The sequence below is a fragment of the Tasmannia lanceolata genome, unplaced genomic scaffold (assembly GCF_043159265.1).
Source record: "Tasmannia lanceolata isolate RefF3 unplaced genomic scaffold, GAP_Taslan_0.1 ptg000011l, whole genome shotgun sequence".
Classification (NCBI taxonomy): Eukaryota; Viridiplantae; Streptophyta; class Magnoliopsida; order Canellales; family Winteraceae; genus Tasmannia; species Tasmannia lanceolata.
Window position 1 is genome coordinate 16,522,707 of NW_027518688.1, and position 11,501 is coordinate 16,534,207.

Consider the following 11,501-nt stretch of genomic DNA (forward strand, 5'->3'; position numbering starts at 1 on the left):
CGTTCACTGAGTAAACACGCTCGGATCTCGACAAAATTTTACTGAGACCTATGGGAGACCTTAAGCTACCCTAGGGTTCAATTTGGGACCCAAGCTCACTGATTTGACGAGGCTTCACACAAACGCTACGAATTTGGGTCCGGTCAAAATGGGGTGTCTAGAGTAGTGCAGCCAGGATGGATGACCATCTTGGTCCGAGTCAAGTATCGCATTAGAGTCTAGGGTTTGTCATATTGTACGTTTTGCTGTGTTTTCTTACTTTCATGTACAGACCCTATACCTTTAGCTTTAGCATGCATGTGTTTGCCCATCAGAACTTAGACACCAATTAGGCATGACACTCATAACCTAGCTATTCTTAGGTGACATGTCTTTCATTTCTTTTGTGTGTGCTTCTTATTCATCTCCGAGACATGCATGATTAGCTAGACGTTATCTCGGGGATATTCGTTCCCATTTCGCATGATTTTCGCCCAAAACTCTTCGAAGTTAATAATAAATGGCATAAGAGAGCAGGTGCTTGCACTTGGGCGAATTGGGGGCGCCTAACCCCTTCCCCATTCAACATCAGGCACGGACCTTTTATATCTCTGGTTATCTGTTGCAACAGAGCACAGCATTGGATCCAGGGCCTACTTCTCTGGATGGCGACTCTTTCTTTGTTTAAGGTACGCCTCGAATCCGGGCTAGTCCCCGAATCGAGAGGTATCTCTCTTTGCATCGCCACTCATGCTGTAAGGGGCACTCTTTCAAGAGTTCCTTGGTGGAGCTCTCCTTCACGTGGATGATCTAGAGACTTCCATGGGGGCACGTCCCCCCGCCTCTCTCGGATCGGGGTCCACACTTACATAAAAGGGAATCAGAAGATATGGAACTGTAAGCCCAATGGTTTCCACCTTGGCATTCCCATCTTATTTTGATGATTCCAATACACAAGTGATTTATGATCACTAATGTGTTTGATTGTCTAAGTTGTAGATCACATTGGTGCTAAGACAACATTGCTTGGATTGAGGCCAAGAAGCACTCATTGGACCACTTCAGGAAGGCCAAAGACATCAAAATCCAAGCAAATGAAGACTTGAAGAATCCATTGAAGATCAAGTTATATTAGATTGTATTAAGATCCAATCTTAGTTTTAGATTTGAAAGGCATAATTAAGTAAATAAACACACACCCTAAAAATATAAGTGATTGTATTTGTGGAGTTCCAACACCTTGGAACCCTCATAGCAATCCCATCTTGGTGTTAAGTTGGAAGCCCAAAAACAGAAATGAAAATCTGCTCAGACATAGGCTTCTTGGAACTCCGAGAGTTTTTCTTGGAACTCCGAGAATTCTCGGAACTCCAAGAATTATTCTCGGAACTCCGAGAAATGGTCCAGTAGACATTTTTTCATCTTCTGTTTGAATTCCCGGAACTCCGAGATTTTTTCTCGGAACGCCGAGAAATATTCTCGGAACTCCGAGAACACTGTAACGGTCATATTTTGAGCCGTTGGGAATTTTGCAATCCCATCTTGGTGTTAAGTTGGAAGCCCAAAAACAAAAATGAAAATCTGCTCAGACATAGGCTTCTCGGAACTCCGAGAGTTTTTCTCGGAACTCCGAGAATTCTCAGAACTCCGAGAAATGGTCCAGTAGACATTTTTTCATCTTCTGTTTGAATTCCCGGAACTCCGAGATTTTTTCTCGGAACTCCGAGAACACTGTAACGGTCATATTTTGAGCCGTTGGGAATTTTGCTGGAATTACCACAATGCCATTGAACGGTCATATTTTGGTTTTCCTATATATATGGGCATTCTAAACTTCAAGACCATCAATCCTAACACTCTAAAAACCTTCTTGAACATCAATAGAGTGAATCAAACTTGTTTATGCCTCTCATCATCTAAAGATTAGGATTTGGATCATAGGCTCAATTTGTACATCTTCTACCATCTTGTAAACCCTTGTGAGGGATTGTTTTTGTTCTTTCTTTCGTTTCAAGAACTTGTATTGGGCGAGTGTTCGGAGAAGTGTAGCCCACTCTCCGTGGTGAAGATCGCCACCAAGGTTAAAGGCGGTTGGAATTTGTAATCGGCTTCGCCGAAGTTAAGAAGATCACATAGTGAAGCCATCAACGGGTTTTTGTTGGTGGAGTGGAGTAGGCCTCGCGTTTTGAGGACCGAACCACTTTAAATCTCGGGTGCATTCTCTCTTATCTCTTGCTCTTTATTTTGCAAATGCACTAAGGATTTAACTTATATGCTTGAATTTCTTTTTGATCCCTTAATCTTCTAAAATTGGGTTTAAGTTTTCAAAAGTCTAAAACTTGTTAGTAACCTAATTTTACCTCCTCATAAGTTGCCATACTCGGGACCACCCTTGGATTTTCACTTGGTATCAGAGCTAAGGCTCTTAAAAGATTTTCTTTTCTATAAATCTTTGGAAAATTTTTCTTTAAAAATTTCAACAAGGGAAAGATCATAAGATCTTTGGCAACTTTCTAATTGTGAAATGGCGGATAGAAATGGAACCGGACTTCCGGAGGGCCATTCCACAACTAGACCTCCCTTCTTTAATGGGTCCAACTATGGACATTGGAAGACAAGGATGCGCATCTATCTTCTTTCGATAGATGTGGAACTTTGGCATATTGTTGAAAATGGATACATTTTGCCTTCCACACCATTTGAAGAATGGAATACGGTAGAAAAAAGGCATGCAAATTTAAATTACAAAGCTATAAATTCTTTGTTTTGCGCCTTATCTACGGAGGAGTTTAATCGAGTTGCACTTTTTGATTCCGCCAAGATTATTTGGGATACACTTGCCGTTACCCATGAGGGAACTTCTCAAGTTAAGGATTCCAAAATAATCTTGTTAAAGAGCAAATATGAAATGTTTAGAATGGATCAAAACGAAAGCATTTCCGAAATGTATACTCGTTTTTCTAAAATTTCTAACGAATTAGCTAATCTTGGTAAATCTTATCCTACTGATGAGCTTGTGAGTAAGTTGCTTAGGTCTCTTCCTCCACATTGGGATCCAAAGGTAACCGCCATACAAGAATCAAAGAATCTCAAGACGCTAACCATGGAGGAGCTTGTAGGATTTTTCATCACCCATGAGATGCTCATCACTAGCCGACAAGAGGAGAAGAAGCCGAAAGAGAAAGAGAAAGAGAGTCGTTCTCTAGCTCTAAAAGCCTTCAAAGCAATCTCATCATCCTCTAGCGAGGCGGATAGCGATGAAGAAGAAGCTTTGAGAAAATTTAAAAGCTTATGGAGAAAGAAGCATAAAAAGGAGAAAACGAAGAAGAAAGAAGAAAGTGAAGTAGAAGGAGGAATAAGGTGCTACAATTGCAAGAAGACCGGACACAAAAGACCGGATTGTCCTCTTCTCAAGACATCTTCCTCTAAATACAAGGGAAAGAAGGAATGGAAGAAACATAAAGCTCTTGCCGCCAGATGTGATGCTACTAGCACCTCGGGAAAGAGTTCAAGCGAAGGGGAAGAAAAGAAAGACGATCTTTGCTTCATGGCACTCACCCATGAAGACGAGGTAAACTCTAATCCTTCATGTTATTCATCTAGTAGTGATAGTGAAAAAATGTCATATGATGAATTGTGCTCAACCTTGCACTCTCAAATTTCTAAAAATAAAGTTCAAAAGAAATCCATTTCAAAATTAGAAAATGAAATTAATTTTTTGAAAAATGAATTTTCTTCCAAATCTCAAGCACAACTTGAAAATTTTAAACTTGAGATTGAAACCCTTAAGGGTTGTTTGGATGAGAAAACTTGCCAAATTCAAAATATGGCAAGCTCTTCCAAATCTTATGAAGATGAATTTAATGATTCCTTAAATCAAATAACACATCTTCAAAATGAAAATGAAAGATTAAGATTATGTCTCCATGGTTTCCTAAATGGTGATAAAATTATTGACATAATCTTGAGGAAGACGAGTCAAAGACCTAAACATGCATATGATAGGACTAGCTTGTCTAACCCTCATGTTAGATGCCATTTTTGTGGAATAAATGGTCATTACCAATTCCAATGTGCATCTAAGATTAGGGATTATGGTGGAACCAAGAAATCTTGGGTTCCCAAAGCCCCCATATGATCATCTTCATATGTGCTTAGATTAGGGGTTTTTGCTTAAAATTGAATATCTTTTTATAGTTATCCCCTCTTGTATTGAAATTGTTTTTTCAATAGGGTGAGTTCTAGGTTTGTCTTTTTCCTTGAAAAAGGGGGAGCTTTAAAATTGAATATTTCATCCCTTTGTTTCTCTTTTACCCCAATCTTTTTGATTGATGCCAAAGGGGGAGAGAATTCTTGAGTAAGGAAAATATATGTGCTTTTTATTGGAAAATCTCTTGTGCTTGTCATCATAAAAAAGGGGGAGATTGTAAGCCCAATGGTTTCCACCTTGGCATTCCCATCTTATTTTGATGATTCCAATACACAAGTGATTTATGATCACTAATGTGTTTGATTGTCTAAGTTGTAGATCACATTGGTGCTAAGACAACATTGCTTTGATTGAGGCCAAGAAGCACTCATTGGACCACTTCAGGAAGGCCAAAGACATCAAAATCCAAGACAAATGAAGACTTGAAGAATCCATTGAAGATCAAGTTATATTAGATTGTATTAAGATCCAATCTTAGTTTTAGATTTGAAAGGCAAAATTAAGTAAATAAACACACACCCTAAAAATATAAGTGATTGTATTTGTGGAGTTCCAACACCTTGGAACCCTCATAGCAATCTCATCTTGGTGTTAAGTTGAAAGCCCAAAAACAGAAATGAAAATCTGCTCAGACATAGGCTTCTCGGAACTCCGAGAGTTCTCGGAACTCCGAGAATTATTCTCGGAACTCCGAGAAATGGTCCAGTAGACATTTTTTCATCTTCTGTTTGAATTCCCGGAACTCCGAGATTTTTTCTCGGAACTCCGAGAACACTGTAACGGTCATATTTTGAGCTGTTGGGAATTTTGCTGGAATTACCACAATGCCATTGAACGGTCATATTTTGGTTTTCCTATATATATGGGCATTCTAAACTTCAAGACCATCAATCCTAACACTCTAAAAACCTTCTTGAACATCAATAGAGTGAATCAAACTTGTTTATGCCTCTCATCATCTAAAGATTAGGATTTGGATCATAGGCTCAATTTGTACATCTTCTACCATCTTGTAAACCCTTGTGAGGGATTGTTTTTGTTCTTTCTTTCGTTTCAAGAACTTGTATTGGGCGAGTGTTCGGAGAAGCGTAGCCCACTCTCCGTGGTGAAGATCGCCACCAAGGTTAAAGGCGGTTGGAATTTGTAATCGGCACTGATCTTCGCCGAAGTTAAGAAGATCACATAGTGAAGCCATCAACGGGTTTTTGTTGGTGGAGTGGAGTAGGCCTCGCGTTTTGAGGACCGAACCACTTTAAATCTCGGGTGCATTCTCTCTTATCTCTTGCTCTTTATTTTGCAAATGCACTAAGGATTTAACTTATATGCTTGAATTTCTTTTTGATCCCTTAATCTTCTAAAATTGGGTTTAAGTTTTCAAAAATCTAAAACTTATTAGTAACCTAATTTTACCTCCTCATAAGTTGCCGTACTCGGGACCACCCTTGGATTTTCAGGAACCCTTACATCAAATATAGCAAAAATGAATCAAAGGAAAGGACAACCCTTACTTGAAAATTTTTCGATCACAGGTTTTTCGAGCTTACACCTTGGAGTGGATTGAACTGCAAATATCCTGTAAAAATTTAATATATTCTAATTTTAATATATTCTAATCTCAAAACAGTGTCCTTGTTGTCCAGATAGTGTCATTTCTGTCTAATTTATGCTTCAGGGCAGTGTCCTTTCTGTCCAATTTATTTTATGGTTACTATGCTTAGCAGTTCACCATTCTTTGATTTAGTTTACTTCTTGGCTACTTTGCTTAGCACTTCTCCTTTAAGTTTATTTCACGGCTACTATGCTAGCAGTTCACCGTTCAAATATTTTTAAGGCTTGCATCGTGCGGCATTATTAATCCACCTGGCTAAGTCAATTTTATAAATTAAACCTCCATTGTAAATAAAAACTTCTCACGGGAGTTTCTAAATATAATGATAAATCTTGCATAATCCATAGCGAGTTATTGCCTTTTATGCATGCTTCATCCCAATATTTTGGAAATAAAATCTAACATAGGTGGTAGAACCGATCCATATTAGTAATAGCCATGACAAATAACTTTAAAACTATCTATTATGATGCATATTAAAGACTTACTTTGGTGGTGATGAACAGGGAAAAGTAATTTTCTCAAGTCATTTTATTTTTCTTTTCTCCTTTTCTCTCTCTCTCTACTTTTTCTTAACACTCTTTCTTTTTATTTCTTTTCTCTCTCTTTCTTTCTGTTTTTCTTCTTCTTCTCTTCCTCTATTTATAGGGAAAGCTGAAGTGAATAGTGACATAAATAGTGTTTGAATAGTGACATTTGAATAGTGAATGGATAGTGACACTGAATAGGGAACAACAACTTTCGTCAACTTTTTCAACTACTGTCTTAAATGCATTTACGAAATAATATAAATAGTAAAGGTATAAATAAATGAATAGTAAAGGCTGCTTGAATAGTAACCGAATGATTAATATTATTTAATTATTATTTCGTCGGTAAAGCGCAACTACTCATTAATGATAGTGGTCGTGGAGTTCACCCCGCTTAGTTAGTAAGTTAATGAAAGTGGTTGCAGTGTGTCCTTCTGGTAGTGGTTCTCACTAGTGATGGGTCCCGCTGGTGGTGGGTCCCACTGGTGGTAGGACCCGCTTGGGTGGGGACCCGCTTGTGGTGGGACTCGCTTGTGGTGGGGCCCGCTGGTGAATAGTACTTGGTGGGTCCTACTGTAAATAGTAAATATGAATAGTATTGTAAATTGTGTCAATGCATAGTAAATTTTGAATAGTGACTATTGGTAATAATCAATATATGTAAGTATATCTACTTATTTCTAATTGACATCTGGGGCGGTGGTTTAGTGGTAGGAAGTCGTTCAATCCACGCTCAGCGTCGGGTTCGAATCGCATAAGCCCCATCATGCCAGATGTCCTAATGCCTGATTAACTCGGAAAAAATGAGTAATGGCCAATGATTACCCACTTATGAGGTCATTTTTTTACCGGTTATTACAGTCAGTGCTATGGCGTGGTGGAATTAGAAGAAAAATGAAGGATAGTCTCCAAGAAGAGGAAAGGAATCTCCAAGAAAACTTTAAAGGCAATGGACAAAGATCTCTCGCTGTTCACTTGGGATTCCAATCCACCATATACCATATATGGAGGGAGAGAAATTCCAAGATTTTCGAAAACATAAAGACCCATAAAACTGTCATTCTAAATGACATTCTCAATGGCATCAAAATCATGGTCAATGTTTCTAACAGCAAGGATAACCCCTGTTTATCAAATTCAAAAGCAGCAAACCTCTTTGGTTATAGGTTCCAACCGTTTGAGTTAGCTACAAAATTCTGTTCATGGGAAAAACCTGCCAGGGGAGAAGTCAAGATAAACACAGATGCCTCTTTAGATGAGGAGGGGGCTAGTGTTGGTGGCATTTTCCGGAATGAGGAGGGCAGGGTGATTCAAATGTTCTCCATGGAAACACAAAAAAACCACATCTTTATCCTGGAGATGCAGGCTATTCTGACTGCACTGAATTTTGCAATATCAAACAAAACTGACATCATCTGAATAGAGTCGGATTCCTCTACAGTAGTAAACATCATTCGGGAGAAATGTAAAACACCATGGAAATGCATTAATCTATTTATGACATTAAGAAGAAGGCTTGGAAAATCTCTCACATTTGGAGAGAAGCAAACTCGACTGCAGATTTCTTATAAAAAAGGCTATGTCCTCTGAAAGGTGAAAACATTCAAGCCTCCTCTCCATTCTTCAAAATGATAGGGATGGCATGCTCGACCCCCGATTGTAATATGTCTCTGAGCATTCCCCTCTCCTCTTTGCTCTTCTATCGTTTGATCTGCCTGTGTAGCCTTCAAGGCCCCCCTTATGTATTTTGACTCTATATTTTATCAATATTTCTGGTTGGGGTCCTGCCTAACCCCTGCTTACCCATCCAAAAAAAAAAAGAAGACAAATAAGACTCCTAAATCGAGGGTTTATGTTGATAAATAAACAAGGGTTTAAATCAAACCCTAGTTTTCAGTTTTAAAGTTTGAAAATCCTAATTTCAGTTGGGGAAGACGAGGGCATAACAATCATTTCCCCCTTTCCGTCCACTCCGTCACGTTAAAAAAACCCACAGAAAGTTGAGGGGGTGTCGTTGGTAACTTCCAAATCACAAGTTTTAAAGCTGAAAATGGCCAAACCACAGGGGGTGTATATGTAATTTTCCCTAAACTTAAATCATACTATGTACCAACAAATAGATAAAATAACTGGTTAAGATAGCAATGATTTTAACACTCTCCCTCATTGCTTAGTTATGCCGGCATCCTTCATTCTTAAGCTTGCCTTGAAGGTTTTAAAATTTTCCAAGCTCAAGGGTTTGGTGAAGATATCTGCTATTTCATCATCAGTTGAAATATATATCAAATCAAGCTCATTGTTTCGGACTTTCTCACGGACAAATCAATAATGAATTTCTATATGTTTCGTGCGTGCATGAAACATTGGATTAGACGCTAGCATTATGGAACTGATGCATGTTGCCACTTTGATAGGAATGATATAATCAATCTTTAGTAATCGAGTTAATTGCACTCTTTTACATGTGGCTAGCATTACAGCCATATATTCAGCTTCTATAGAAGATAATGCCACGGTGGATTGCTTCGTACTTGCCCAAGACACACTTCCTAATCCCAAATTGAAACAAAATCCTAACGTAGAACGACATGAGATGGATCTTCGGCTCAATCTGTGTCACAATATCCCGATAGATTGATTGGAATTCCATATTTGTAGAGTACCCCTTCATTAGTTGTTCCTTTTACATACCTTAAGATGCGCTTCGTTGCGTCCATGTGTGATTTCTTTCAATTCTACATAAATTGCCACACAATGCCTACAGGATATGCCAAATATGGATTAGAATTGTTAAATAAATAAGACTTCCATCTATCTCACGATAAGATCAGGGGCCATCTATGAGAGTTTCTTCGTCATTTGACAACCTATGGTTCACCTCTAATGATGTTGTCATTGGCTTTGAATTTAGCATGCCAAATTTCACAAGTAGGTTTAAGGTGAACTTCTTCATAATTAGTATACCATGATCACCTCTTATAACTTCAATTCTAAGAAATAAATGTAATTCTCCCAATTTCCTCATCTCAAACTTTTGGAAAGGAGCATTTTTAAGTCTTTCAATATTTTCAGGATTACTCCCCCTAATAATAAGATCATCAACACCTATTGCATATAGAGTAAATGTATTAGTAGAGGAATTGGGGTTCATATCATATATAAGTGAATCTTGAAAGGACCAAATCATACATAAATGAATCTTGAAAGGAAAAGTAATGTATTAATAGAGGACTTGGATTCACGTGTGTATTATTGAATTTCTTTAGACTGTTCATTTTTCATTTAACAAATTCATTGAATTAGGACTTGCAAAGTAGGAGACTCTTCATTTTGCCCCCGCAATCGAGTTATATTTTTCAGGTAGTAAGGGTCTTAGTAACCTCGAGAAATACAATAAAGCATATCAAGTACAACTAAAGCAATGGCAGTGCCTGAGGTCCCGAGTACAACCCCATTGAGTTGGTCATTCGGTGGGCCTAAACATTTTGTGTAACATACCGAAGGCGATTAAAAATAGTCAAAGCATTCATTGAGCCCAAGTGTTAAAGTATAAAAGAATAAATAACACCTTCTCCAACAACTTAAGCTCTTGAAGTTAGTTGTTGTTTCACCTGTTATCAGAGCAAAGGTCCTGAGTTCAAACCTTCTTGATAGCAAGAATCCACACGTAATGGCCAAATCCAAAAGAGGGCCACATGTGCCACGTGTAGGCCAACCCTAGAAAGAGGGGCCACATGTGTGTGTGGGGGGGGGGGGATAAAGTATAAAATAATAAAGAACGCCTTCTCCATTAGCTTACGGCGTGTTTGGCAACCATTCCAAAAGTAGCTTCCGTCTATTTTGTATTGTTAGGGTTTTCACCCCGGGCGAAATAGCTACGCACGGCGGAATTAGAAATCACGTAAAACAAAAAATTTCTCGCTGATTTTGCCCGTTAACCCAGGATCTTATGGTCTAGATGATCTGATGGTAATTCAAATAAAAATATAAGACATAAAATTACCTTTGTGACTGACCGCCTCTTTTTTATCTACTCCTCAAACGGCCAAGAACGATCCGATCGCAGCGGGTCTGCAAGTTGAACCGATGGATTCCTTCAAATTACATTGAGGGAAATTAAACAACTCTTGTTCAATCACTTTTGCTGATCATATCAGCGCTCTTGGATGGGAGAAACTAAATTACATGATGGAGCTTTAATGGTTTTTCTCAAAAACCATCAACTAGAACTGAGAAAAAAGCAAGAGAGAGAAAATAAAACTTTTTGGGCATTTCCCTAAAAATGTTATGGAGTAAATTCCATCGTGAATAGTGATGCTCTCTGTAGAAAATGTCCATAAAGGTTTTTATGTTGTATATTTAAATTTCCTATTTAGTTTCGAACAATTTCTCCACAAATCTAGCCATTGAGAAAACTTGTTTTTAAATAGGAAACAAATCTTTTGAGGAAACTTCAAGAAACATTGGTGGATGTTTTTCCTTGCCCATGTTGGGCATAAATCTATTCTTTAAAAAAGAGAATTGCCTTTTAAAAATTGAGTTGTTTATATGACTCCCATAAAGTCTCTAGGTTTCTCTCTCTTTACTACTTTTCCTATCTTTCTCTTAAATAGGAGTATAACATTTGTAATACTATTTTGATATGTTCATTCAAAGTGGAAACATGTAACCATTCCAAGAGTTGGGCGTTTTGAAAGGGGGCCCGCCCTAATATAAAAAACCAAAATGTTTTTCCATTTTGATATTGAATTCCCGTAACTAAACTGCCAGCCAATTTTCGACTTCAATTTTGGACTACTATATGGTCGAATCTTGTAGCCCTTTCACAGTTGTTCGAATCAAGTACTTACATGCTCATTTTGGCCAAGAGATGAGAGAGTTATGACTGTTTTAGTAAAACGAGACTATAAGGTTGTTATTTAATTTTTTCTAATTAAATAAACTTATTTCCTCCCATCCAATGGGATAAAAGATCCATCCATAATTTTTTATAATTCCCAAAATACCCTTAAGTTAACAATTAACTCTTTGGGTATTCCAAATGCGTCCTACGGTAAGTATACACCAAAGGAACTACGTAAATATTTTCCCTCGCATCAAATGCGACGAATCTAGTTCGTCCATGTGATCTACTAAATGCGGGACTCTTATCCAAAGGATATAAATGGGTCAT